Source organism: Ascaphus truei, chromosome 7 (assembly GCF_040206685.1).
Source record: "Ascaphus truei isolate aAscTru1 chromosome 7, aAscTru1.hap1, whole genome shotgun sequence".
Classification (NCBI taxonomy): Eukaryota; Metazoa; Chordata; class Amphibia; order Anura; family Ascaphidae; genus Ascaphus; species Ascaphus truei.
The window spans coordinates 25,604,902-25,620,048 of NC_134489.1; the positions used below are offsets into that span (position 1 = coordinate 25,604,902).

Sequence of the window (15,147 nt, forward strand, 5' to 3'; positions counted from 1 at the left end):
ATGTGCCTTTTTGGCTGTTTGCTGGCCATGCGGGCCCCCCAGCAGTGTGTGCGGCTGCTTTTCTTTACTCCATAGAAAGTCTTTGGCTTTTGCATCCGTCGTCGTCGTCGCCGCCGCTGCTGCATAGACTCCCCGGGGCTGTGTCGGGAGGAGCGGAGGGACTGGAGGCAGGCCTGCTGGGGGAGGAGGCGAGCGGGCAGCCAGCGGCTCCCTCTGCCCTTCTCCCTAAAGCGTAGCGCCCCTGGCCGTCGGGCGGCGCTCAGGCGGGGGCCCATTTCTGGTTATCGCTTCTCGGCCTTTTGGCTAAGATCAAGTGTAGTATCTGTTCTTATCAGTTTAATATCTGATACGTCCCCTATCTGGGGACCATATATTAAATGGATTTTTAGAACAGGGAGATGGAAGAAGAGCTTGCTCTGTCCACTCCACGCATTGACCTGGTATTGCAGTACCTCCAGGACCGGTGCACTTCCCTTTGGGGATATTTGGCTTGTATCAAAAAATAGAAACAAATGACTGTCTGACAGAAAAAAAACAAACATGCATTTTTGGCTCTTTCTTTTGCAAAGAAAGAAGAAGATGAAATGACGACAAAATAAAGCCTCCTTCTTTTTGCTGTGTCTTGTTTGCTCTTTTGCGTGGCTTCTTACTTTCTTTTCTTTTCAGCTCCTCCTCGCATGGAGCAGGAGTGCCGCCTGCTGCCTAGCCTAATTCAGTCCGAACGAGCAGATGCCTAAGAAACTCCTGTTGAAGCTGTATCCAAATAGCCTGCATAGCAAACACTGCAGCAGCAAGCAGCAAGCAGCAAGCAGCAAATGCCTTGACTTGCTGGCTTCTTGTCACAATGGCTGGCTGGCTGAAATGACCTGAACTGAAAAGCCCAGCCACTGGCTGCTTGCATGCTTGCTGCCTGAGTTTCATGGCAGCCCGGACGAGTCGGCTAGCAGAGAAAAAGTGGGCGGTTCCTATGCAAATAAGCAGACGAAGCCTGGTGCCGGAAAAAGAACTGGAAGCATGTGCCTTTTTGGCTGTTTGCTGGCCATGCGGGCCCCCCAGCAGTGTGTGCGGCTGCTTTTCTTTACTCCATAGAAAGTCTTTGGCTTTTGCATCCGTCGTCGTCGTCGCCGCCGCTGCTGCATAGACTCCCCGGGGCTGTGTCGGGAGGAGCGGAGGGACTGGAGGCAGGCCTGCTGGGGGAGGAGGCGAGCGGGCAGCCAGCGGCTCCCTCTGCCCTTCTCCCTAAAGCGTAGCGCCCCTGGCCGTCGGGCGGCGCTCAGGCGGGGGCCCATTTCTGGTTATCGCTTCTCGGCCTTTTGGCTCAGATCAAGTGTCTGGGTCAGGAGGTCCAACGGGAAGGCGACGGTCCGGCACCTCGGCCTTGCAGCATCGCTCGAAAGAGCTAAAGCTGCATGCTGCTATAGGGGTGCCGCACCAGAGCTGACCAAAGAAGGACGATGGCAGCATGGATGGCTGTAAAGAATACGATCCGGCTCCTAGTCGAGGAGGCCGTGCGAGACCGAGTTCGCCTGAAGTACATCGTGGAGATGGTGGTGACGGATTTATGGAAGATGGACATCAGAGACGTATACTGCCTGCAGGATTTCCCGAACCAAGGGATCTTTGATGTGACGTTCAGATCAGAAGCCGACTGCTGGAACGCTTATGAAAGGAGCAGAGAGAAGGAAAAACATTCAGCAATGGTGGGGATCAAAGTGATTCCTTGTTTTACGCTGGGAGAGAGGCCAGTCACGGTCCATATGTTCAACCCCTTTGTGCAGAAGGAGGACATCGCGGATTTTCTGAAGAGATACTGCACGACGGTTAAAGGGGGTGAGGAAGTGAAGAATTTCTACGGAACTTTTAATGGCAAAAGACGTTTCCTGGTTCATTTTAAAGAGGATCCGGGACGTATAGGGGGAGTGATGCACCCCCCAGCCAGTTTCAGCATTGGTGGCAACAGGGGTTTTTTGAACTATCCTGGACAACCCCTGTTTTGCAGGAAGTGCCATTTATTTGGGCATACCAAAGAAAGGTGTGAGAAGAAAGAAATGGTGTGCCGGAATTGTGGGGAGGAGGGGCATGGCGCCGCCATGTGTACGGTGCCTAAGAAATGCGATATTTGTGGTGTGAGGGGGCATTTGGCGCGGCAATGTCCGAAAAGAACTTACGCCCATATGGCAAGAGCCAGCAGAGAAGAGGAGGCTCGAGAGACTGTAAAAGACTTTGGTGAAGGAGGGGGGGCGCCGGCAAAAACATGTGAAATTGTGCAAGAGTTTGAGCTAAGCGGTGAGGGGGAGACCCAGCATAAAAAGGAAGAGGTGATTGAGGTGGGAGAAACCCCAGAGTTTATGCAAACAGACCTTCCTTCTCAAAGGCAGGGGGTACAGGGCTCAATGGAAAGGAAAGAATCAGAGAGGGTGGAGGGTGAGCAAAGTCAAAGCTTGGAAGGGAAAATTGAAGTGTATGAGGCTCTAGAAGTTGTTAGTCCAACGGAAAGCTCTCAGGAAGATTTGGGGGATAAGTTTTGTCCCCACTGGACAGAAGGGGAAGAGGGATACAGAGGTTTAGAGGCAATACAAGAAGCTGTGAGAGTTTTAGAGACGGGGAAAGGACAAGAGGAAAAGAGTACAATACAGGAGGAAGAGATGGAGGTCGGAGGTTCAGAAAAGAAAGCCTTAAAACGCAGGCAAAAGGAGAGTAAAAAGAAAGCAGAAATTGAGGCAGGTACGGAAGCAGGCCCCAGCAAAAGGGGAAGTATGGAACAGAAGGGTAGTGAGAGTGATAGTTCATCCTCACAAAAAAGTCAGGGAAGTGATCAAATGCAGGGGAAAGGGAAAGTACAGAGGAAAGTAAGCAGAACGAGTGGAGAAGAAGATACAGCTAGGGAAATAGCTGAAAGGGAAAGACTTTTTTTGGAAAAGAAGAAAGCAAGAGAGAAAGAACAGGAGATAAACAACAGAGGAGAACTCCAAAGACTTTTACTAGTTTGGGATAATGCAAACGAGAATTCAAATTTAGAACTGATAGAGAAAAATATAAGTTCAGTTGAAGCAGGTTTGAAAATAAAACCAGGGTCCTCAATTAGTATTCGGAAAAAGAGAGATGTATAGAAATGTTTAAAATTTTGAATGGTGTAGAACATAAAATGATGGAGTTTACGTTGATATGTTTTCTATTTTAGAAGAGATATATTCTAAAATGTTATATGTTTTGAAAAGTTTTAAATGTTGTAAAATAAATTATGCACAAATAAACAACTTTAAAACAAAAATCTGTTCTTATCAGTTTAATATCTGATACGTCCCCTATCTGGGGACCATATATTAAATGGATTTTTAGAACAGGGAGATGGAAGAAGAGCTTGCTCTGTCCACTCCACGCATTGACCTGGTATTGCAGTACCTCCAGGACCGGTGCACTTCCCTTTGGGGATATTTGGCTTGTATCAAAAAATAGAAACAAATGACTGTCTGACAGAAAAAAAACAAACATGCATTTTTGGCTCTTTCTTTTGCAAAGAAAGAAGAAGATGAAATGACGACAAAATAAAGCCTCCTTCTTTTTGCTGTGTCTTGTTTGCTCTTTTGCGTGGCTTCTTACTTTCTTTTCTTTTCAGCTCCTCCTCGCATGGAGCAGGAGTGCCGCCTGCTGCCTAGCCTAATTCAGTCCGAACGAGCAGATGCCTAAGAAACTCCTGTTGAAGCTGTATCCAAATAGCCTGCATAGCAAACACTGCAGCAGCAAGCAGCAAGCAGCAAGCAGCAAATGCCTTGACTTGCTGGCTTCTTGTCACAATGGCTGGCTGGCTGAAATGACCTGAACTGAAAAGCCCAGCCACTGGCTGCTTGCATGCTTGCTGCCTGAGTTTCATGGCAGCCCGGACGAGTCGGCTAGCAGAGAAAAAGTGGGCGGTTCCTATGCAAATAAGCAGACGAAGCCTGGTGCCGGAAAAAGAACTGGAAGCATGTGCCTTTTTGGCTGTTTGCTGGCCATGCGGGCCCCCCAGCAGTGTGTGCGGCTGCTTTTCTTTACTCCATAGAAAGTCTTTGGCTTTTGCATCCGTCGTCGTCGTCGCCGCCGCTGCTGCATAGACTCCCCGGGGCTGTGTCGGGAGGAGCGGAGGGACTGGAGGCAGGCCTGCTGGGGGAGGAGGCGAGCGGGCAGCCAGCGGCTCCCTCTGCCCTTCTCCCTAAAGCGTAGCGCCCCTGGCCGTCGGGCGGCGCTCAGGCGGGGGCCCATTTCTGGTTATCGCTTCTCGGCCTTTTGGCTAAGATCAAGTGTAGTATCTGTTCTTATCAGTTTAATATCTGATACGTCCCCTATCTGGGGACCATATATTAAATGGATTTTTAGAACAGGGAGATGGAAGAAGAGCTTGCTCTGTCCACTCCACGCATTGACCTGGTATTGCAGTACCTCCAGGACCGGTGCACTTCCCTTTGGGGATATTTGGCTTGTATCAAAAAATAGAAACAAATGACTGTCTGACAGAAAAAAAACAAACATGCATTTTTGGCTCTTTCTTTTGCAAAGAAAGAAGAAGATGAAATGACGACAAAATAAAGCCTCCTTCTTTTTGCTGTGTCTTGTTTGCTCTTTTGCGTGGCTTCTTACTTTCTTTTCTTTTCAGCTCCTCCTCGCATGGAGCAGGAGTGCCGCCTGCTGCCTAGCCTAATTCAGTCCGAACGAGCAGATGCCTAAGAAACTCCTGTTGAAGCTGTATCCAAATAGCCTGCATAGCAAACACTGCAGCAGCAAGCAGCAAGCAGCAAGCAGCAAATGCCTTGACTTGCTGGCTTCTTGTCACAATGGCTGGCTGGCTGAAATGACCTGAACTGAAAAGCCCAGCCACTGGCTGCTTGCATGCTTGCTGCCTGAGTTTCATGGCAGCCCGGACGAGTCGGCTAGCAGAGAAAAAGTGGGCGGTTCCTATGCAAATAAGCAGACGAAGCCTGGTGCCGGAAAAAGAACTGGAAGCATGTGCCTTTTTGGCTGTTTGCTGGCCATGCGGGCCCCCCAGCAGTGTGTGCGGCTGCTTTTCTTTACTCCATAGAAAGTCTTTGGCTTTTGCATCCGTCGTCGTCGTCGCCGCCGCTGCTGCATAGACTCCCCGGGGCTGTGTCGGGAGGAGCGGAGGGACTGGAGGCAGGCCTGCTGGGGGAGGAGGCGAGCGGGCAGCCAGCGGCTCCCTCTGCCCTTCTCCCTAAAGCGTAGCGCCCCTGGCCGTCGGGCGGCGCTCAGGCGGGGGCCCATTTCTGGTTATCGCTTCTCGGCCTTTTGGCTCAGATCAAGTGTCTGGGCTGAGAGGTTGCGCTGAGTCTGTGACTCCTTGGCCTTGGGTCATCGCTTCCTGGGGAGCTTAAGACCCATGCTGCTATGAGGGAGTCACGCTAACTCGAGCACGGGAGGCGATCAGGAGAGAGAGAAGGAGAGGGGCCGGCGCCTTGGCCTTGAGGGATCGTTCCCCAGGAACTAAACCCTCATGCTGCTTTAGGGGCGCCGCACCTAATCCTGGACGGCCGGTTTTGACGGATTGACGGAAGATGAGGAAGATGGAGAGTGAGACCTGCATAAAGAATACCATCAGGTTTCTGGTGGCAGAGTCGGAGAGATGGCGTGTGAGACTCAGCGTCATCGTGGAGGATGTCTTGAGGGCGATGCTGGAGGTGAACATCGTGGAGGTCGTCTGCCTGCAGGCGTTCCGGCGCCAGGGCTATTACGACGTATCATTTATTGAAGAAGAGGAATGTGCAAGAGCTTACGTGAGATGTAAGGAGAGAGTAAGCGACTTGAAGAGGATGGGTATCCGAGCTGTACCGAGCTTTTTGCTAGGAGAATGCACCATGATGGTACATGTTTTCAATGCTTTTGTGAAGGAAGAAGAAATTGAGACTTTTTTGAGAAGTTTTTGTTATGTGGTGGGTGGTGGTGTGAAAAGGAAAAACTCATACGGAATATTCAATGGAGAGAGATCGTATAGAGTACGTTTCAGACTAAATGAGGGGAGTACAGGGGGCGTGATGCACCCCCCTGCCAGTTTTTGTTTCGGGACTAACAAGGGCTTCCTGAGGTATCCAGGGCAGCCTTTGGGAGTGATATGCCGCAATTGTGCGAGGGAAGGACATATTGTAGCAGAATGTAGAGTGCCGAAGAGATGTTTTATTTGTGGAATTACTGGACATTTGGCGCATCAGTGCCAGGAAAGAACCTGTGTGCAAAGGACAAAAAAGACTGAGTTAAATCCGAGGAGTCAGACAAAGAAAGATTTGGATTTGGGGGGTGGGGATGTTTTGGAGGAGGAACAGTGTCAGCAAAGGGAGAAGAAGGGGGATAGGGGAAGACAGTTTAGTGATGTAGACGAAGAAGATAAAGGAAAGGGGGACAGTATGGATGAAGGGAAGGGTGACAGTATGGGGGAGGAGGAAATTAGTGTGCAGAAGGTAGAAAGTGAGTCTGAGAGTAGTGGACAGGATAGTGGGGAGGAGAAGGAGGATAGTAGTAATGAGTATAGGGCAGAGGAAGAGGAAGAGAGTGTGTTGGAGGAGGAGGAGGAGGAGGAAGAAAGTGTGTCTGGGGAGGAAATGGAAGGTAGTGACGAAGGGAATGGGGAGGAAAAGTTAGAGTTCTGGGAGCAAAATGATTGGAGAAGCAAGTTAGACCCATTGGGACCTGTTGTGGAATCAGAAGATACGAGGCCTTTTAAGGAGAAACTGAAAAAAATGATAGAAATGTTTCAAAAGGAAAGAGAGGATGCTGAAGCATGGGTTAAGGCTCATCAGGGGATAGGAAGAGGAGAAGATAAAGTAAGAGAAGTTCTAGGTGATTTATTTCTAGCTTGGCGTGCAAAATCTAAGAGGAAGGATAGAGAGGTTTAAAGGGAAAAGATGGGGTTTTGTTTAAAATAATGGAAGGGAAAATTGCATATATGGAATGAAACGGTTGTTATGGATTTTGAAGTTTTTTTGGATTAGTGGGGTATGGAAAAGTAGAGAAAAATGGGAATGTGTTGTGAAGTAACAAAATGTAATAGTGTTATTTGTTTGTTTGGAAATTATGAAAAATGTAATATATATGGGATGGTTTGGAAAAACTAAAGAGGAGGAATGTGGGAAATTTTAGTAATGTTAAGAAATAAGCAGAGAAAATAAGCAAAAGTAAAGAAAGGAGGTTTAATAAAGAAGTAGAGGTATGATATTATGTAAAGAAATTAAGAAGAAAAAGGAAAAGAAAATGTAATGAAAGAATATAAAAATAATATGTGATGGAAAAGTAGAAGGAAAGTGGGATGAGTAGAATGTATTTCTTGGGAAAGTAAGGGTAAAAATAGAAATATAAATGAAATAGAAAGGATGTAAATAGAATTATATGGGTTCGGTAAATATATGGGAGAAGTTTTTGGAAATTAGAATGTATTTTGAATTTTCTTGTATGAAGTAATTGAGAATTTCTTTTGGAAAGTTATGAAAGAAATAATTTTTATTATATAATTTTTGTTCAAAAAGAAAATGTAAAACAAAAATGTCAAATTGTATATTTTTCAAATATGCAAATAAAAAAAAAAAAAAAAAAAATCTGTTCTTATCAGTTTAATATCTGATACGTCCCCTATCTGGGGACCATATATTAAATGGATTTTTAGAACAGGGAGATGGAAGAAGAGCTTGCTCTGTCCACTCCACGCATTGACCTGGTATTGCAGTACCTCCAGGACCGGTGCACTTCCCTTTGGGGATATTTGGCTTGTATCAAAAAATAGAAACAAATGACTGTCTGACAGAAAAAAAACAAACATGCATTTTTGGCTCTTTCTTTTGCAAAGAAAGAAGAAGATGAAATGACGACAAAATAAAGCCTCCTTCTTTTTGCTGTGTCTTGTTTGCTCTTTTGCGTGGCTTCTTACTTTCTTTTCTTTTCAGCTCCTCCTCGCATGGAGCAGGAGTGCCGCCTGCTGCCTAGCCTAATTCAGTCCGAACGAGCAGATGCCTAAGAAACTCCTGTTGAAGCTGTATCCAAATAGCCTGCATAGCAAACACTGCAGCAGCAAGCAGCAAGCAGCAAGCAGCAAATGCCTTGACTTGCTGGCTTCTTGTCACAATGGCTGGCTGGCTGAAATGACCTGAACTGAAAAGCCCAGCCACTGGCTGCTTGCATGCTTGCTGCCTGAGTTTCATGGCAGCCCGGACGAGTCGGCTAGCAGAGAAAAAGTGGGCGGTTCCTATGCAAATAAGCAGACGAAGCCTGGTGCCGGAAAAAGAACTGGAAGCATGTGCCTTTTTGGCTGTTTGCTGGCCATGCGGGCCCCCCAGCAGTGTGTGCGGCTGCTTTTCTTTACTCCATAGAAAGTCTTTGGCTTTTGCATCCGTCGTCGTCGTCGCCGCCGCTGCTGCATAGACTCCCCGGGGCTGTGTCGGGAGGAGCGGAGGGACTGGAGGCAGGCCTGCTGGGGGAGGAGGCGAGCGGGCAGCCAGCGGCTCCCTCTGCCCTTCTCCCTAAAGCGTAGCGCCCCTGGCCGTCGGGCGGCGCTCAGGCGGGGGCCCATTTCTGGTTATCGCTTCTCGGCCTTTTGGCTAAGATCAAGTGTAGTATCTGTTCTTATCAGTTTAATATCTGATACGTCCCCTATCTGGGGACCATATATTAAATGGATTTTTAGAACAGGGAGATGGAAGAAGAGCTTGCTCTGTCCACTCCACGCATTGACCTGGTATTGCAGTACCTCCAGGACCGGTGCACTTCCCTTTGGGGATATTTGGCTTGTATCAAAAAATAGAAACAAATGACTGTCTGACAGAAAAAAAACAAACATGCATTTTTGGCTCTTTCTTTTGCAAAGAAAGAAGAAGATGAAATGACGACAAAATAAAGCCTCCTTCTTTTTGCTGTGTCTTGTTTGCTCTTTTGCGTGGCTTCTTACTTTCTTTTCTTTTCAGCTCCTCCTCGCATGGAGCAGGAGTGCCGCCTGCTGCCTAGCCTAATTCAGTCCGAACGAGCAGATGCCTAAGAAACTCCTGTTGAAGCTGTATCCAAATAGCCTGCATAGCAAACACTGCAGCAGCAAGCAGCAAGCAGCAAGCAGCAAATGCCTTGACTTGCTGGCTTCTTGTCACAATGGCTGGCTGGCTGAAATGACCTGAACTGAAAAGCCCAGCCACTGGCTGCTTGCATGCTTGCTGCCTGAGTTTCATGGCAGCCCGGACGAGTCGGCTAGCAGAGAAAAAGTGGGCGGTTCCTATGCAAATAAGCAGACGAAGCCTGGTGCCGGAAAAAGAACTGGAAGCATGTGCCTTTTTGGCTGTTTGCTGGCCATGCGGGCCCCCCAGCAGTGTGTGCGGCTGCTTTTCTTTACTCCATAGAAAGTCTTTGGCTTTTGCATCCGTCGTCGTCGTCGCCGCCGCTGCTGCATAGACTCCCCGGGGCTGTGTCGGGAGGAGCGGAGGGACTGGAGGCAGGCCTGCTGGGGGAGGAGGCGAGCGGGCAGCCAGCGGCTCCCTCTGCCCTTCTCCCTAAAGCGTAGCGCCCCTGGCCGTCGGGCGGCGCTCAGGCGGGGGCCCATTTCTGGTTATCGCTTCTCGGCCTTTTGGCTCAGATCAAGTGTCTGGGTCAGGAGGTCCAACGGGAAGGCGACGGTCCGGCACCTCGGCCTTGCAGCATCGCTCGAAAGAGCTAAAGCTGCATGCTGCTATAGGGGTGCCGCACCAGAGCTGACCAAAGAAGGACGATGGCAGCATGGATGGCTGTAAAGAATACGATCCGGCTCCTAGTCGAGGAGGCCGTGCGAGACCGAGTTCGCCTGAAGTACATCGTGGAGATGGTGGTGACGGATTTATGGAAGATGGACATCAGAGACGTATACTGCCTGCAGGATTTCCCGAACCAAGGGATCTTTGATGTGACGTTCAGATCAGAAGCCGACTGCTGGAACGCTTATGAAAGGAGCAGAGAGAAGGAAAAACATTCAGCAATGGTGGGGATCAAAGTGATTCCTTGTTTTACGCTGGGAGAGAGGCCAGTCACGGTCCATATGTTCAACCCCTTTGTGCAGAAGGAGGACATCGCGGATTTTCTGAAGAGATACTGCACGACGGTTAAAGGGGGTGAGGAAGTGAAGAATTTCTACGGAACTTTTAATGGCAAAAGACGTTTCCTGGTTCATTTTAAAGAGGATCCGGGACGTATAGGGGGAGTGATGCACCCCCCAGCCAGTTTCAGCATTGGTGGCAACAGGGGTTTTTTGAACTATCCTGGACAACCCCTGTTTTGCAGGAAGTGCCATTTATTTGGGCATACCAAAGAAAGGTGTGAGAAGAAAGAAATGGTGTGCCGGAATTGTGGGGAGGAGGGGCATGGCGCCGCCATGTGTACGGTGCCTAAGAAATGCGATATTTGTGGTGTGAGGGGGCATTTGGCGCGGCAATGTCCGAAAAGAACTTACGCCCATATGGCAAGAGCCAGCAGAGAAGAGGAGGCTCGAGAGACTGTAAAAGACTTTGGTGAAGGAGGGGGGGCGCCGGCAAAAACATGTGAAATTGTGCAAGAGTTTGAGCTAAGCGGTGAGGGGGAGACCCAGCATAAAAAGGAAGAGGTGATTGAGGTGGGAGAAACCCCAGAGTTTATGCAAACAGACCTTCCTTCTCAAAGGCAGGGGGTACAGGGCTCAATGGAAAGGAAAGAATCAGAGAGGGTGGAGGGTGAGCAAAGTCAAAGCTTGGAAGGGAAAATTGAAGTGTATGAGGCTCTAGAAGTTGTTAGTCCAACGGAAAGCTCTCAGGAAGATTTGGGGGATAAGTTTTGTCCCCACTGGACAGAAGGGGAAGAGGGATACAGAGGTTTAGAGGCAATACAAGAAGCTGTGAGAGTTTTAGAGACGGGGAAAGGACAAGAGGAAAAGAGTACAATACAGGAGGAAGAGATGGAGGTCGGAGGTTCAGAAAAGAAAGCCTTAAAACGCAGGCAAAAGGAGAGTAAAAAGAAAGCAGAAATTGAGGCAGGTACGGAAGCAGGCCCCAGCAAAAGGGGAAGTATGGAACAGAAGGGTAGTGAGAGTGATAGTTCATCCTCACAAAAAAGTCAGGGAAGTGATCAAATGCAGGGGAAAGGGAAAGTACAGAGGAAAGTAAGCAGAACGAGTGGAGAAGAAGATACAGCTAGGGAAATAGCTGAAAGGGAAAGACTTTTTTTGGAAAAGAAGAAAGCAAGAGAGAAAGAACAGGAGATAAACAACAGAGGAGAACTCCAAAGACTTTTACTAGTTTGGGATAATGCAAACGAGAATTCAAATTTAGAACTGATAGAGAAAAATATAAGTTCAGTTGAAGCAGGTTTGAAAATAAAACCAGGGTCCTCAATTAGTATTCGGAAAAAGAGAGATGTATAGAAATGTTTAAAATTTTGAATGGTGTAGAACATAAAATGATGGAGTTTACGTTGATATGTTTTCTATTTTAGAAGAGATATATTCTAAAATGTTATATGTTTTGAAAAGTTTTAAATGTTGTAAAATAAATTATGCACAAATAAACAACTTTAAAACAAAAATCTGTTCTTATCAGTTTAATATCTGATACGTCCCCTATCTGGGGACCATATATTAAATGGATTTTTAGAACAGGGAGATGGAAGAAGAGCTTGCTCTGTCCACTCCACGCATTGACCTGGTATTGCAGTACCTCCAGGACCGGTGCACTTCCCTTTGGGGATATTTGGCTTGTATCAAAAAATAGAAACAAATGACTGTCTGACAGAAAAAAAACAAACATGCATTTTTGGCTCTTTCTTTTGCAAAGAAAGAAGAAGATGAAATGACGACAAAATAAAGCCTCCTTCTTTTTGCTGTGTCTTGTTTGCTCTTTTGCGTGGCTTCTTACTTTCTTTTCTTTTCAGCTCCTCCTCGCATGGAGCAGGAGTGCCGCCTGCTGCCTAGCCTAATTCAGTCCGAACGAGCAGATGCCTAAGAAACTCCTGTTGAAGCTGTATCCAAATAGCCTGCATAGCAAACACTGCAGCAGCAAGCAGCAAGCAGCAAGCAGCAAATGCCTTGACTTGCTGGCTTCTTGTCACAATGGCTGGCTGGCTGAAATGACCTGAACTGAAAAGCCCAGCCACTGGCTGCTTGCATGCTTGCTGCCTGAGTTTCATGGCAGCCCGGACGAGTCGGCTAGCAGAGAAAAAGTGGGCGGTTCCTATGCAAATAAGCAGACGAAGCCTGGTGCCGGAAAAAGAACTGGAAGCATGTGCCTTTTTGGCTGTTTGCTGGCCATGCGGGCCCCCCAGCAGTGTGTGCGGCTGCTTTTCTTTACTCCATAGAAAGTCTTTGGCTTTTGCATCCGTCGTCGTCGTCGCCGCCGCTGCTGCATAGACTCCCCGGGGCTGTGTCGGGAGGAGCGGAGGGACTGGAGGCAGGCCTGCTGGGGGAGGAGGCGAGCGGGCAGCCAGCGGCTCCCTCTGCCCTTCTCCCTAAAGCGTAGCGCCCCTGGCCGTCGGGCGGCGCTCAGGCGGGGGCCCATTTCTGGTTATCGCTTCTCGGCCTTTTGGCTAAGATCAAGTGTAGTATCTGTTCTTATCAGTTTAATATCTGATACGTCCCCTATCTGGGGACCATATATTAAATGGATTTTTAGAACAGGGAGATGGAAGAAGAGCTTGCTCTGTCCACTCCACGCATTGACCTGGTATTGCAGTACCTCCAGGACCGGTGCACTTCCCTTTGGGGATATTTGGCTTGTATCAAAAAATAGAAACAAATGACTGTCTGACAGAAAAAAAACAAACATGCATTTTTGGCTCTTTCTTTTGCAAAGAAAGAAGAAGATGAAATGACGACAAAATAAAGCCTCCTTCTTTTTGCTGTGTCTTGTTTGCTCTTTTGCGTGGCTTCTTACTTTCTTTTCTTTTCAGCTCCTCCTCGCATGGAGCAGGAGTGCCGCCTGCTGCCTAGCCTAATTCAGTCCGAACGAGCAGATGCCTAAGAAACTCCTGTTGAAGCTGTATCCAAATAGCCTGCATAGCAAACACTGCAGCAGCAAGCAGCAAGCAGCAAGCAGCAAATGCCTTGACTTGCTGGCTTCTTGTCACAATGGCTGGCTGGCTGAAATGACCTGAACTGAAAAGCCCAGCCACTGGCTGCTTGCATGCTTGCTGCCTGAGTTTCATGGCAGCCCGGACGAGTCGGCTAGCAGAGAAAAAGTGGGCGGTTCCTATGCAAATAAGCAGACGAAGCCTGGTGCCGGAAAAAGAACTGGAAGCATGTGCCTTTTTGGCTGTTTGCTGGCCATGCGGGCCCCCCAGCAGTGTGTGCGGCTGCTTTTCTTTACTCCATAGAAAGTCTTTGGCTTTTGCATCCGTCGTCGTCGTCGCCGCCGCTGCTGCATAGACTCCCCGGGGCTGTGTCGGGAGGAGCGGAGGGACTGGAGGCAGGCCTGCTGGGGGAGGAGGCGAGCGGGCAGCCAGCGGCTCCCTCTGCCCTTCTCCCTAAAGCGTAGCGCCCCTGGCCGTCGGGCGGCGCTCAGGCGGGGGCCCATTTCTGGTTATCGCTTCTCGGCCTTTTGGCTAAGATCAAGTGTAGTATCTGTTCTTATCAGTTTAATATCTGATACGTCCCCTATCTGGGGACCATATATTAAATGGATTTTTAGAACAGGGAGATGGAAGAAGAGCTTGCTCTGTCCACTCCACGCATTGACCTGGTATTGCAGTACCTCCAGGACCGGTGCACTTCCCTTTGGGGATATTTGGCTTGTATCAAAAAATAGAAACAAATGACTGTCTGACAGAAAAAAAACAAACATGCATTTTTGGCTCTTTCTTTTGCAAAGAAAGAAGAAGATGAAATGACGACAAAATAAAGCCTCCTTCTTTTTGCTGTGTCTTGTTTGCTCTTTTGCGTGGCTTCTTACTTTCTTTTCTTTTCAGCTCCTCCTCGCATGGAGCAGGAGTGCCGCCTGCTGCCTAGCCTAATTCAGTCCGAACGAGCAGATGCCTAAGAAACTCCTGTTGAAGCTGTATCCAAATAGCCTGCATAGCAAACACTGCAGCAGCAAGCAGCAAGCAGCAAGCAGCAAATGCCTTGACTTGCTGGCTTCTTGTCACAATGGCTGGCTGGCTGAAATGACCTGAACTGAAAAGCCCAGCCACTGGCTGCTTGCATGCTTGCTGCCTGAGTTTCATGGCAGCCCGGACGAGTCGGCTAGCAGAGAAAAAGTGGGCGGTTCCTATGCAAATAAGCAGACGAAGCCTGGTGCCGGAAAAAGAACTGGAAGCATGTGCCTTTTTGGCTGTTTGCTGGCCATGCGGGCCCCCCAGCAGTGTGTGCGGCTGCTTTTCTTTACTCCATAGAATGTCTTTGGCTTTTGCATCCGTCGTCGTCGTCGCCGCCGCTGCTGCATAGACTCCCCGGGGCTGTGTCGGGAGGAGCGGAGGGACTGGAGGCAGGCCTGCTGGGGGAGGAGGCGAGCGGGCAGCCAGCGGCTCCCTCTGCCCTTCTCCCTAAAGCGTAGCGCCCCTGGCCGTCGGGCGGCGCTCAGGCGGGGGCCCATTTCTGGTTATCGCTTCTCGGCCTTTTGGCTAAGACCAAGTGTCGAAGTCAGAGGGCCAGCAGGGATAGTGCTTCCTCGGCCTTGCGGCATCGGCCCCTCTGGGGTCTTAAGCCGTATTGTAGCTATTGGGGAGGTACAACATCCTGTGCGATTCGGAGGGCGAGCACGAGACGGAGAGTAAGGGGCCGGCGCCTTGGCCTTGGGACATCGCCCGAAAGGGCTTAAGTCCCTTGCTGCTGTGGGGGCGCCGCACCCGAGCTTGAGAGCGGACAAGGAGAGCTGAGACAATGGCGTCTGGAGCTCATATGAGGAATACGCTTCGGTTCCTGGTAGCAGAGGCGGAGAGACAGCGAGTCAGCCTGACGTTTTTCGTGGAGACGATTCTGAATGGAGTGATCGGTTTGGCAGCAACAAAAGTGATGTGTCTGCAGGATTTCCAGAAACAAGGGATCTACGATCTGACCCTTTTTGAAGATGCGGATTGCCTGTGTGCCTACGAAAGGTGCAAAGAGATGGCTTTGGATGAGAACATGCGTGGAATCAGCTTGGGACCAAGTTTTATGCTGGAGATGAGACCAGTTGTGGTGCATATGTATAACCCCTATGCACGGAAAGA

At 49.0% G+C, this 15,147-nt stretch overlaps 6 non-coding genes and 2 pseudogenes across 6 annotated transcripts; all 8 read left to right on the forward strand.

Moving 5' to 3' along the window:
- Window positions 1-283: 283 nt before the first annotated feature.
- Window positions 284-474, forward strand: LOC142500450 (U2 spliceosomal RNA). Its single transcript, XR_012803007.1, has one exon. It is a non-coding gene; the product is annotated as a U2 spliceosomal RNA (small nuclear RNA).
- A 2,779-nt stretch (window positions 475-3,253) lies between these two features.
- LOC142500836 (U2 spliceosomal RNA) lies at window positions 3,254-3,424 on the forward strand (annotated as a pseudogene).
- An 823-nt stretch (window positions 3,425-4,247) lies between these two features.
- On the forward strand, window positions 4,248-4,438 carry LOC142500451 (U2 spliceosomal RNA). Its single transcript, XR_012803008.1, has one exon. It is a non-coding gene; the product is annotated as a U2 spliceosomal RNA (small nuclear RNA).
- A 3,092-nt stretch (window positions 4,439-7,530) lies between these two features.
- On the forward strand, window positions 7,531-7,724 carry LOC142500122 (U2 spliceosomal RNA). Its single transcript, XR_012802819.1, has one exon. It is a non-coding gene; the product is annotated as a U2 spliceosomal RNA (small nuclear RNA).
- An 823-nt stretch (window positions 7,725-8,547) lies between these two features.
- Window positions 8,548-8,738, forward strand: LOC142500453 (U2 spliceosomal RNA). Its single transcript, XR_012803009.1, has one exon. It is a non-coding gene; the product is annotated as a U2 spliceosomal RNA (small nuclear RNA).
- A 2,779-nt stretch (window positions 8,739-11,517) lies between these two features.
- On the forward strand, window positions 11,518-11,688 carry LOC142500837 (U2 spliceosomal RNA; annotated as a pseudogene).
- An 823-nt stretch (window positions 11,689-12,511) lies between these two features.
- On the forward strand, window positions 12,512-12,702 carry LOC142500454 (U2 spliceosomal RNA). The gene has a single exon (XR_012803010.1). It is a non-coding gene; the product is annotated as a U2 spliceosomal RNA (small nuclear RNA).
- An 823-nt stretch (window positions 12,703-13,525) lies between these two features.
- On the forward strand, window positions 13,526-13,716 carry LOC142500455 (U2 spliceosomal RNA). The gene has a single exon (XR_012803012.1). It is a non-coding gene; the product is annotated as a U2 spliceosomal RNA (small nuclear RNA).
- The last annotated feature ends 1,431 nt before the right edge of the window (window positions 13,717-15,147 follow it).